The sequence below is a fragment of the Grammomys surdaster genome, unplaced genomic scaffold (assembly GCF_004785775.1).
Source record: "Grammomys surdaster isolate TR1022 unplaced genomic scaffold, NIH_TR_1.0 133, whole genome shotgun sequence".
Classification (NCBI taxonomy): Eukaryota; Metazoa; Chordata; class Mammalia; order Rodentia; family Muridae; genus Grammomys; species Grammomys surdaster.
Window position 1 is genome coordinate 13,931,201 of NW_021604591.1, and position 10,535 is coordinate 13,941,735.

Genomic DNA, 10,535 nt, shown 5'->3' on the forward strand with positions numbered 1-10,535 from the left:
GGTAGAGGCCGGCCATGACCACGTGGAGAGAGGGGGGAGGGAAGGGGGAGGGGCAAGGGGCAGAGAACCTGCAGGCGAGGGATCAACAGAGCAAGAGAGGGAGGAGGGGGCAGGCAGCCCCTTTTATAGTGGGCAGCCCTACCTGGCTATTGCCAGGTAACTGTGGAGGTGGAGTTTAGACAGAATACTAACACTAACCATCAGCATTCTGGATCCTTTTGCTGCTTATATGTGACATTAATCCTGCCATTTTGGATGCTACAGCTGAGCTGGTTTTAAGCCATTTCTGTTCACCATGGTAACCAGGCTCTGCAGTGATCCACTTATGTCTCTCCCTTGGATTCTCATGTGTAATGTTTGCCTTGATCTGTCACACTCTCGGTTCTGAAGAATGGTAAATATGTAGAGATTTTTTTACCCAAAATCTCCAAACTGTCTCCCCCCAGCTCTGAGTAGACTTAGAGTCTAGACAGGTTCACCTATAGTCTTTGAGTTGCTGCATGGAATTCCTACAATACACAAAGCTCCAACGTTGTTATGGTAATTATTTAAAACTGGCCTCTGGTTCATCCGACTATCTAAGCTGCAGTGGCTCTGCCTAGCCCAGCCACCATGTTTCTTGGCTTGAGGCCATATGTGTGTTGCAGCTAGAACTGGCCCACCAGAAACACCAGCCCTGCCACCCACTAGATGCCAGCATGAGAGACGGCTCTGTCAACCTTCCACAGTGTCTCCGCAAGGCAGGGCATTGCCCAGACCATTCCACCATCCATGTGGGCCCAGTAAGAGAATGAGACTCTAATTCTTATAGATTAATCAAAGGCTTTATATGTTTGATAATGATTAACAACAAGATGCCCATACAAAGAGAGTTGTATTCCAATTAGCTAACCTAATTATAAGTTCATAGGTTGTTCCCCACGACTGCTCTCCATACCTGTGTGGTTCTCCATCCTCCTACATCTCTCCCTCTCTAGCTCCTCCTCGTCCTTTTTTCTCTTCCTCTCCCAACTCCTCCTCTTCCTCTCCTTACCTTAGATCCTCCTACACAACATCGATAAGGAGACCATGCCCTCTTCAGTAGGAGAGTGAAGTGAAGTGCTCCACCCAGTCAGCATACATGGGTCCAGTTATACTGCAGGCCAAGGGGTCTCTCTGAATCTTTCATCTGAATTCATGGCTAACTCTGGCTTGTCTCCCTCTCTTTTATTTTCCTTCTCTTAGTTAGGGGAAGCTTTGATGAAATGACTCTCAGCTGACAGTGGAGGCAAGAATGAATGTACTTTCTCAAGTGCATACTTTTTGTTTTTTTTAATGAATGGAATTTGGTGAGGAGGAGTTTTTTGATTTGCAGAAAAATCAAGCAGAAAATACCAGCTAGTCCCATCACCACCTCTAATTAGTGCGTCAGACTAGTAGGAACATAAATTCTCACTAGCAAGCCATGAAGTCTGTGGTTGCACAGTCTTGGTGATATTCCTTCTATAGGTTATAACAAGCACACAATGCCATGTGCCACCATTCAGTATCATAGAGAATAGTTTTTTCAACCTAAGAACCCTTTGGCTTGCCTGTGCTTCCCTTCCCTTCTCCCTCTCTTGCCCCTTGCTCATAGGAATTTTTTAACCTTGAATGTTCTACCTCCTGTCAACTCTGATTACATCAGTGTCCCTCTTCTAGGGGTGGTGGTGGTGGTGGAGGAGAAGGAGAAGGAGGAGGAGGAGGAGCAGAAGGAGGAGCAAGAGGAGGAGGGGGAGCAGGAGGAGGAGGAGGAACAGTGATTAGTCTTCACTATCACAGTGACTGGTTTAGAATCACTGAGAAGACACACTTCTGGGTGTGAATAGCGGGAGGGTTGGGACTCCACACTGAATAAAACTGGAGAAGAGGGGAAGTGAGTGAGCACAGCCCTCCTGGCTCTCTGCTCCCTGACTGGACACAACATGATCATGCTGCCCTGCCTTTCCCACCACTCTGGACTGGATCCCCTCAAAGGATCAGCTAAAATGAACTCCTCCTTTCTTATGTTGCTTTTTGTCATAGCAATGAGTGAAGTAGCCGGTATAATTGAGAAGGGCGTGAGGGGGGCTATGGCCTTCCTTGGTGGCCAACTACTCTTCTCCTCCACAGGAAGGAGCCCAGCCAAAACAATCAGTAAGAATGAAACATGGTACCTCTTCCTTTCCCTCCTCCCCTACTGTCTCATCCTATCCGAAGAAGGGAGCCAAAGTCAGCACTCATTCAGAAAGGACAGCCTATGAAAACAGAAGTCCTTACTCCATGGCGACCCATTAGAGCATGTTTATAAATACACACTTTACTATTTTACTAGAATGTTGACAGACAGTGTATTTCACTGTTCCAGTGAAGGACGTCTGCTAAAAATAAAGTCTATGAAGATTGTTTTTCCTTGTACAATTCTGAGAAAGAGTTTCCAGTAACAGAGTCAAGCCCTGTTCCTTCCAAAAACCGACTCTGGTTGTCCTTTGTGGACCACAAAGATATAACCACATGGCCAGGACCACAGGCAAAACAACAAAGTGTGTGTGGGGGTGAGTAGTCCTCCTCCTACACTGAATTATGCTGTGGTGAGTGTCAGCAAATGAGGTTGAATGTCAGCATCTGAAGATAAACTGATTTCTTGGTTGCTCAGCCCCTCTATGCCCATAAATACGGGAGTGTTCTGCTACCTACTATTAATCAGTAGGATGCTGACCAGGGTCTTGACGAGCCCTGTCATTAGAATGGAAAATTGAATGATCTGTAACTTCTTACTTTTGCTGTTCTGTGATAAAATACTCCTGACAAGACAGATCACTGTAAGGGAGAAGGGTTTGTTTAGACTCACATGTTACAGTCTGCATTAGTGGGGAGTCTGGGCAGCAACTTGCGGCAGCTGGTCACTTTGCAGATCAAAGAAAGCAGAGGGAGGATAAAGTCAATCTATCCCTTTCACACTGCCCAAGACCTCAGCCTAGAGAATGGTCCCTCAATGAGTGAGTCTTCTTATCTCAACTAACCTAATTAAGATAATCTCCCATAGGCATTCCCAGATGCTGGTCCCCTATGTAATTCTAGGTCTCTGGCAAGCTGACAGCTGAGATTGAACATCATACATAGGCTCTATGAGTTAGAAAGGTCTCGTGATCTGCAGTTGGCCGAATGGTGCGCTCTTGCTGGCTTCAAACTTACTATGTACTTAAGGATGTCCTTGAACTTCTGACCTTGCTGCCTTCACCTCCTGAGATTCCAGCCACGCACCATTAGGATTGGTTCATGTGGCTCAGGGGGTTGAACCCTGGGTTTCTCATGCCTGCCAGGCAAGCACTGTATAAACTGGCCTACATTCCTAGCCCTGTATTCATTTTTCAACACCCTACAGTTTTACCTTGCACTGAGCTCAATGAATTTCTTTATGTAGCCATACTGATCCAGGGGTGGGAAAAGCCAGAATAATAGGACACTCTGAGAGGGTGAGCAGAGAGGGTTGAACAACCACCATAAAGCATCCTAATCTTTGAATGATTGGTAGCAACCAGGACCTGCCAGCTGGATCTCTGTCCTGCATGTGGATGACTTGACATGAGGGTCTAAGAAAGGGCCCAACGTTGACTGAGACAATCCTCTGGAGAAAGGACTGCTGGGCTTGGAGAGCAAGGGTCAGAGGGCTGATCTGAGCCATGTTGGTTGAGATACTTGGATACCCCCATCTCTGCCTGTGTCCTCCTGCCTTAGTCTAGATTTTGAAGAGGGAAAGAGAGACATGCTTTCTCTGTGGCCAGTGTGAAGCACAGCATCGCGTCTAACATTAGGACCAGAGCGAAAATTGGGAAAGTTTTACACATTCTAACACGTAAGCCTTCATTTTTTGGCAGTGTGACTGTTTTCATTACTCTGTAATAAGATTTTATTCCCCATAAGAAATAATCCAGGCTAATGAGCTGGCCCACTGGGTGAAAGCAGTTACTACTAAACCTGATGACTTGAGTTTGAATCCCAGGACCCACATGGTGAAGGAGAGAGCTGACCCTGTAGACTGTCCTCTGACCTCCACATGTGCGCTGTGGTACACATGTGCCCTCCCAAATAAAAAATGTAATAAAAAGTAAACATATAATCCCCTAGACCTGGCATCGCAGGTGCAGAATGTTCTGACTGTCCCCTTCTCACTGCCCCCTTCTCATTTGCTCCTTATGTCAGAGCTGTCACGAGTGATCAGCCATGTTACTGCTAGCAGATTCTCAACGGAGCTCCTTAAGCATTCTGGGCAGTGACTAAAATACAGAGTGTCAAGACCACGGATGCAGACCTGTAGCCATGGCAACAGCAGTCCTTTGTCTGGTTCAGCTGAAATGTTGCAGCCTATGGGATGTTGTATATATAAAAAAAAGAATTTGTCTGTTTTTTGTCTTAGATTCCTGGGACAGAGCTTCTAAACCCTTGGAATTTCCTAAGTGGTAGGAGTGTCTATGGTAGTCATGGTGGGTTCTGGATCACTCCCAAGTTTATACTAACAAGGTGACTAGCAGTGGCTGTTGTATATGGGCTGGATAATGATCAGGATACCTGTATTTTCAGTTTTGAGAAAGATGAAGTAAAAGAACAAATAGAAGAGATAGGAATAAAGAGAGAGACAGAGAGAGAAAGAGACAGAGACAGAGAGAGACACCCTCCCTCCACACACACACACACACACACACACACACACACACACACAGAGAGAGGGGGGGAGGGGAGGATAGACAATAAACATTAAATTAGATGCTCAAAACATCCAGCAAAAAACCATCTAGGGAACTTTCACTGAGACAGTCTCGGGTATGTGTAGAGGAGCAGACAGATCAGAATGTCCTTAGGTGAAGCTTCCTAGTAGAAATACAACAACAGAAATGTATCATCATTAAAGGGGGCTTGCAAACACCCGGCAGAAATGGACTGGTTGAGCACCACTGAGGCATCCAGCTGGAGTTCTGATAAGGAAAGCCCTGGTTAGATCAGTGTTTCCCTGAGTGAGACTTTCTAGGAAAAAAACAAACAGTGACAAATACATAACCAATGGGAGTGGGAGGGTCTGTTACAAACTGACTAAAGAATTTAAGGCAGCCAGCTGGGGTTTCCTAGCGAGCTTTCTGTCTATGAATGATTTTCCCATGAACTTCTGGCTTCTCTTCCCCAATGCAGGCATTTTTATATTATGAGATAAACAACACAACACCTGTTGGGAATAGTTTACCATGCAGCTGCTTTCAAGGACATAGTGTTTTTACTTTGCAGCTGCTTTGTGGTTCCTTCCCTGTCACAGTTAGAGAGGCAAGTCCATTCCCAGACAAAGGCTCCTACAGGCCACATGACATAAACGTGCTAGAGTCAGAAGTTGGGAGGGAGACCCTACTTTCAGAGACAGCTTCTCAAGTAGCTCAAAGAGCACATGACACTTTACCAATACAATGAACGGTACAGTGACACGTTGATATCTGCAGGATGCAGCTAGCCTGATCTCTGGTGTGATTTAAAGGGTTAGGGCTTTGAGTCGTGTGATGCCAAGGGAAAGGGACAGGGAGCCGGAGATAGCGTTCAATCTATCACTCCAGGTTCTTGAAACCCCAGTAAGAACTCTGGACGCTAGGGCCCGCCCAAGAGATGTGTTGATGGGTTACACCCCCGGTTGTATGCTTGGAAGCGCTGCACTGGGAACACTCTTAGCTCTCACTCTGAACAGTGGTTCTCAACCTTCCTAAGGCTGTGACCCTTTAATACAGTTCTTCATGTTGTGGTGACCCACTCCCAACTATAAAATTATTTTCATTGCTACTTCATAACTGTAGCTTAGTTACTGTTATGAATCGTAATGTAAATGTCTGATATGCAGGATATGTGATCCCCATGAGAGGATCAATGACTCTGAAGGGGTCACAACCCACAAGTTGAGAACCACTGCTCTAAAGACCTCTTCTTGTGACTTATTCTTACAAGTCCTTTAGAATAAACTGAAATCATGGGAAGAGCATTTGTGGATCTTCTATAGGACTTTAGTTCAGTTCTCAGTACCCACATCAGGTTCTGACAACCACCTATAGTTCCAACTCCAGAGAAATCCAACACCCTCTTTTGGCTTCTTTGGGAAGCCACACAAACATGGCATACAGTCACAGAGACATCAAATGACACATAAATAAAAATAAATCATTTTACACCCTGTCACAGGAGATATTTTAAATTGTCAGCATTCAATCTGGCTTTTCTCAATCAGCCGCCATGTTCCCACTAGCCTAGGCCTGCAGCCACGAGCGGTGGCGGTGCATTGCTGCTGCTCAGTTTATGCCTTCTGCTCAGGCGACCAGAGACACCAGCCCTGCCACCCACGAGATGCCAGTGTGGGAGATAGATGCCAGTGTGGGTGATGGCTCGGCCAATCTTCCAAGCTGTCTCTACAAGGCTGGGCAGTGCCCAGACCATCCCATCATCCATGTGGGCCCAGTAGGAATGAAACTCTAATGCTTAAAGATTATCCAAAGGCTTTATATGTTTGGTACTGCTCAATAACAATATGCCCATACAATTAGAGGTGTTTCCCAATTAGCTAACCTAAATATAAGTTGTTACCTGGGACAGCTGTCCATACCTGCATGGCTCTTCATCCTCCTACCTCTCTCTCTCCCCCTTGCCTGGCTCCTCCTCTTCCTTTTCCTCTTCCTCTCCTTACTCCTCCCAACTTAGCTCCCCCTACAACACCCCACTGAAGTCACATCTCTAATATGTGGTAGCTGTTTTGTTTGTCCTGAGAGTAACAAAAGAAAAGTATCAAAGAAAAGGGGGTAAGGAGAAACGCTGAATTTTTAGGCAGTTGAGTAGCAGTTTTGAAACTCCTAAGATTATAACTGACGTTGGAAGCAACAGTAGTCTTTTGTGGAACTGTGTCCTCAACCTGTGAACATGCTTTTGCTATGAATAGCTGGTGTCAGGATTTTAGCTTAGCTCAGCAGATGTGAAAGCCAGAGGAAGCCACATTCCCCCACTCCCCCAGGCTCTCAGAGAAGGTAGAGTCCTGGCATGGAGGGTGTCTCTGAGGACAGTGAACCTTGGAGGACCTACCTCATCTGCCTTTCTAGTGAGGACATCCTTCCTCCACTGTAACCTCAATGAAGCAAGGTTTTGGGAATACTGTGGACTGTCTTTCCCCAGGCACTAATAGGTATAAAGGTCACATCCATACTTACTATGAAAACTCTTTCCTGAGCTGGCACCTGCAGTGGTTTCTATGTCCCAAGCTTCAGAAAGGGCCTCATAGCCTGCTGTGTGGCCTGTTGGATGCTACTGCTTTCTTTGCATAACACTGGACAGACCTGGCTTGCTCCTTGCTATAGCTGGACAGTTTGCTCTCTCAAAAACTCACAATGGAACTTAATTACCATGAGAGCATTAATAGATGGGCCCTTTATGGTGACACATGATTATGATCCCAGCATTCAGGAGGCGGTGGCAAGAGGACCATGGATCCTGGCCAATGGACACTTCAGGCCAGCCTAGGCTACACAGTGAGGTCTATGGAACGGGGAGGTACTTTAAGAGGTGTCAGAGAATGGGATTAACATTACCATCTGAATGGATCCGACCCCTCTAACTCTTCATGCGTCTCTGATCTTCCATCTCCTCTCCTCTTTCACCTCTTCCTTCCCTTCTCCTGTATTTCTGCTTTCCATCCCCCATCCACTGTGTTATGATGTAGCAAGATGCCCTCACTAGTTGCCAGTACCTTAATCTTAAACTCCTCCACTTCCAGAACTAGGAGCCAATAACATACATTTATTTATTTATTTGCTCATTCATTCATTCATTTATGTATTAATTAATTAATTAATTAATTTTGAAATCTTTCCATTATTTGGAAATTACTCGGGCTGTGGTCTTCTATCACAGTGCCCTGATAGTCACAATAGACTTGTGACTCTCAACAAATTCTCACTCCTCCCTCTTCTGCATCAGTCAGTGCCCTACACGATCTCTGCCTCATCCAGGCTTTTCCTCGCTCTCTGGTCAGGCTGAGATTCACCTCAGTTCCTCAGATTCAGAGTAGGTGAAAGCTTCCTGCAGGTGCTAGCCTGTGATATACCACAACATCTTTATGAAGTGGAAACTTCATAAAGTTCTTTGGAAAATCAGCTGTGTTAGATGGTGTTTTGCTGGGGCAAACACATGAAGGGGACACAGGTGAAAGGCTAAGGCAGACTTGTGAAGAAATGGCTCACTGAAGCAGATACAGGAGAGAGGATGTTCTGCTAACGCAAGCATGTGAAAGGACACATGATGAAGGATACTTTGCTAACAACATGTATGTATTGGTCTGTCTTACATTGTGTTAGTTAAACTCCATTTGTTGGGACTACATAGAGAGAAACTCACCAAAAAACTTCTGGTGGTGTGCTGTGGCTTCTTACCACTTCAACAGACTGGGGCTGATGGCAGAGTGATGTCAGCTGAGACAGACTCAAGTGGCGTTTTGCTAAGACAGACTCAACATGCTGAGACAAGACTCGTAGTAAGGCAAGACCTGTGGAGAACATCTGATATTTGGAGGGAGTATAAATAGGACTTGTTAGACAGTGAAGAAGGCTGGCCTAGGCTTGCTTATAGAGCCAGCTGTGCAATGATTGTTGGTCTCACATTTTTGCTGATCTTCATTTCACTGACAGAGGCACAGCTGAAAACTTTTCCTGGTGATCCTGGTCCCTCCTGCTGACTCGTGCCAAGGCTGAGTCCTGGCTGTTATCCATGAAGTGTTTGTGGGTGGATCGAGTTGTCACTGCTGACCTTAGAACTGAACTGCTGATTTCCTGACAGTGCAGGAAACAGGTCCACTTCCCCCGTATCCTTTCTTTTCCACTACCTCTGGTGGGTGGTGGGATAGAGAGGAGGTTAAAGCGTTTAAGAACCATCACTAAAAGTGCTGCTTGGGTGTAGGTTTGTGCTCACATCTGTCCTTAATGCTCTCTTAGGTCTACAGTGATCTGACTGCCAGAAGTTCACCATGTCTAGTCTCAAGATCCATGCCAGAGAGATCTTTGACTCCCGTGGGAATCCCACTGTTGAGGTGGATCTGACCACTGAGAAAGGTCTCTTCCAAGCTGTGGTGCCGAGCGGTGCGTCCACTGGCATCTAAGAAGCCCTAGAACTCCGAGACAATGATAAGACCAGCTTCATGGGGAAGGGTGTCTCATAGGATGCTGAGCACATCGATTACACTATTGCACCTGCTCTGGTTAGCAATAAACTGAATGTTGTGGAGCAAGAGAAGATTGACCGGCTGATGATCGAGATGGACAACACCAAGAATATATCTAAATTTGGTGCAAATGCCATACTGGGAGTGTCCCTGGCTGTCTGCAAAGCTGGTGCCGTGGAAAAGGAGATACCCTTTTACCGTCACATTGATGACTTGGCCAGCAACCCTGAGGTCATTGTGCTGGCCCCAGCTTTCAATGTGATCAATGGCGGTTCTCATGCTGGCAACAAGCTGGCCATGCAAGAGTTCATGATCGATCCTGTCTGTGGGGGCATCCTGTTTCCTGGAAGCCACGCACATTGGACCAGAGGTTTACCACAACCTGAAGAAGTAATCAAGGAGAAGTATGGGAAAGATGCCACCAGTGTGGGTGATGAGGGCGGATTCACTCCTAACATCCTGGAGAACAAAGAAGCCCTGTAGCTGCTCAAAACTGCAATTGCACAGGCCGGCTACACTGACCATGTTGTCATTGGCATGGATGTGGCTGCCTCCGAGTTCTACAGGTCTGGCAAGTATGATCTGGACTTCAAGTCTCCAGTTGACCCTAGCAGGTACATCACACCTGACCAGCTGGCTGACCTGTACAAGTCCTCCATCCAGGGCTACCCAGTGGTGTCCACTGAAGACTCCTTTGACCAGGACAACTAGGATGCTTGGCAGAAGTTCACAGCTAGTTCAGACAATGATGGGCCACAGTGACCAACCCTAAGTGGACTACCAAGGCTGCAGGTGAGAAGTCCTGCAGCTGCTTTCTGTTCAGAGTGAACCAGATTGGCTCTGTGACTGAGTCTCTGCAGGTATGTAAGCTTGCTCAGTCCAATGGCTGGGGTGTCATGGTGTTCCTTTGATCTGGGGAGACCGAGGACACTTTCATTGCCGACCTGGTGGTGAGGCTCTGCACTGGGCAGATCAAGACTGGTGCCCCTTGCCAATTTGAGCACCTAACCAAGTACAATCAGACCCTTAGAATCGAGGAAGAGCTGGGCAGCAAAGCTAAGTTTGGTCCTTCAGGGACCCCCTGACCAAGTAAAGCACGGACTGGAGATCCCTGGAGCTATCAGCTGCTTAGGTCCTCTGTTCCCGATGTCATCCAGGCGGCTCAAGGCCAGCCCAGTGCTTGCTACCCCCCACCCCATGTCACTGCTTCCTTAGGCATCCATGCCTAACCACCAGGAACCCTGATGGAGATTGCAGCTTTGTAATCATGTGATTGGTCTGAATCATTGTTTCTGTCACTTGACTTCCCAGATAG

At 46.6% G+C, this 10,535-nt stretch overlaps 1 pseudogene; it reads left to right on the forward strand.

Annotated features, from left to right (window-relative positions):
• The first annotated feature begins 9,025 nt into the window (after positions 1–9,025).
• Positions 9,026–10,305, forward strand: LOC114617001 (annotated as a pseudogene).
• Positions 10,306–10,535: the final 230 nt, after the last annotated feature.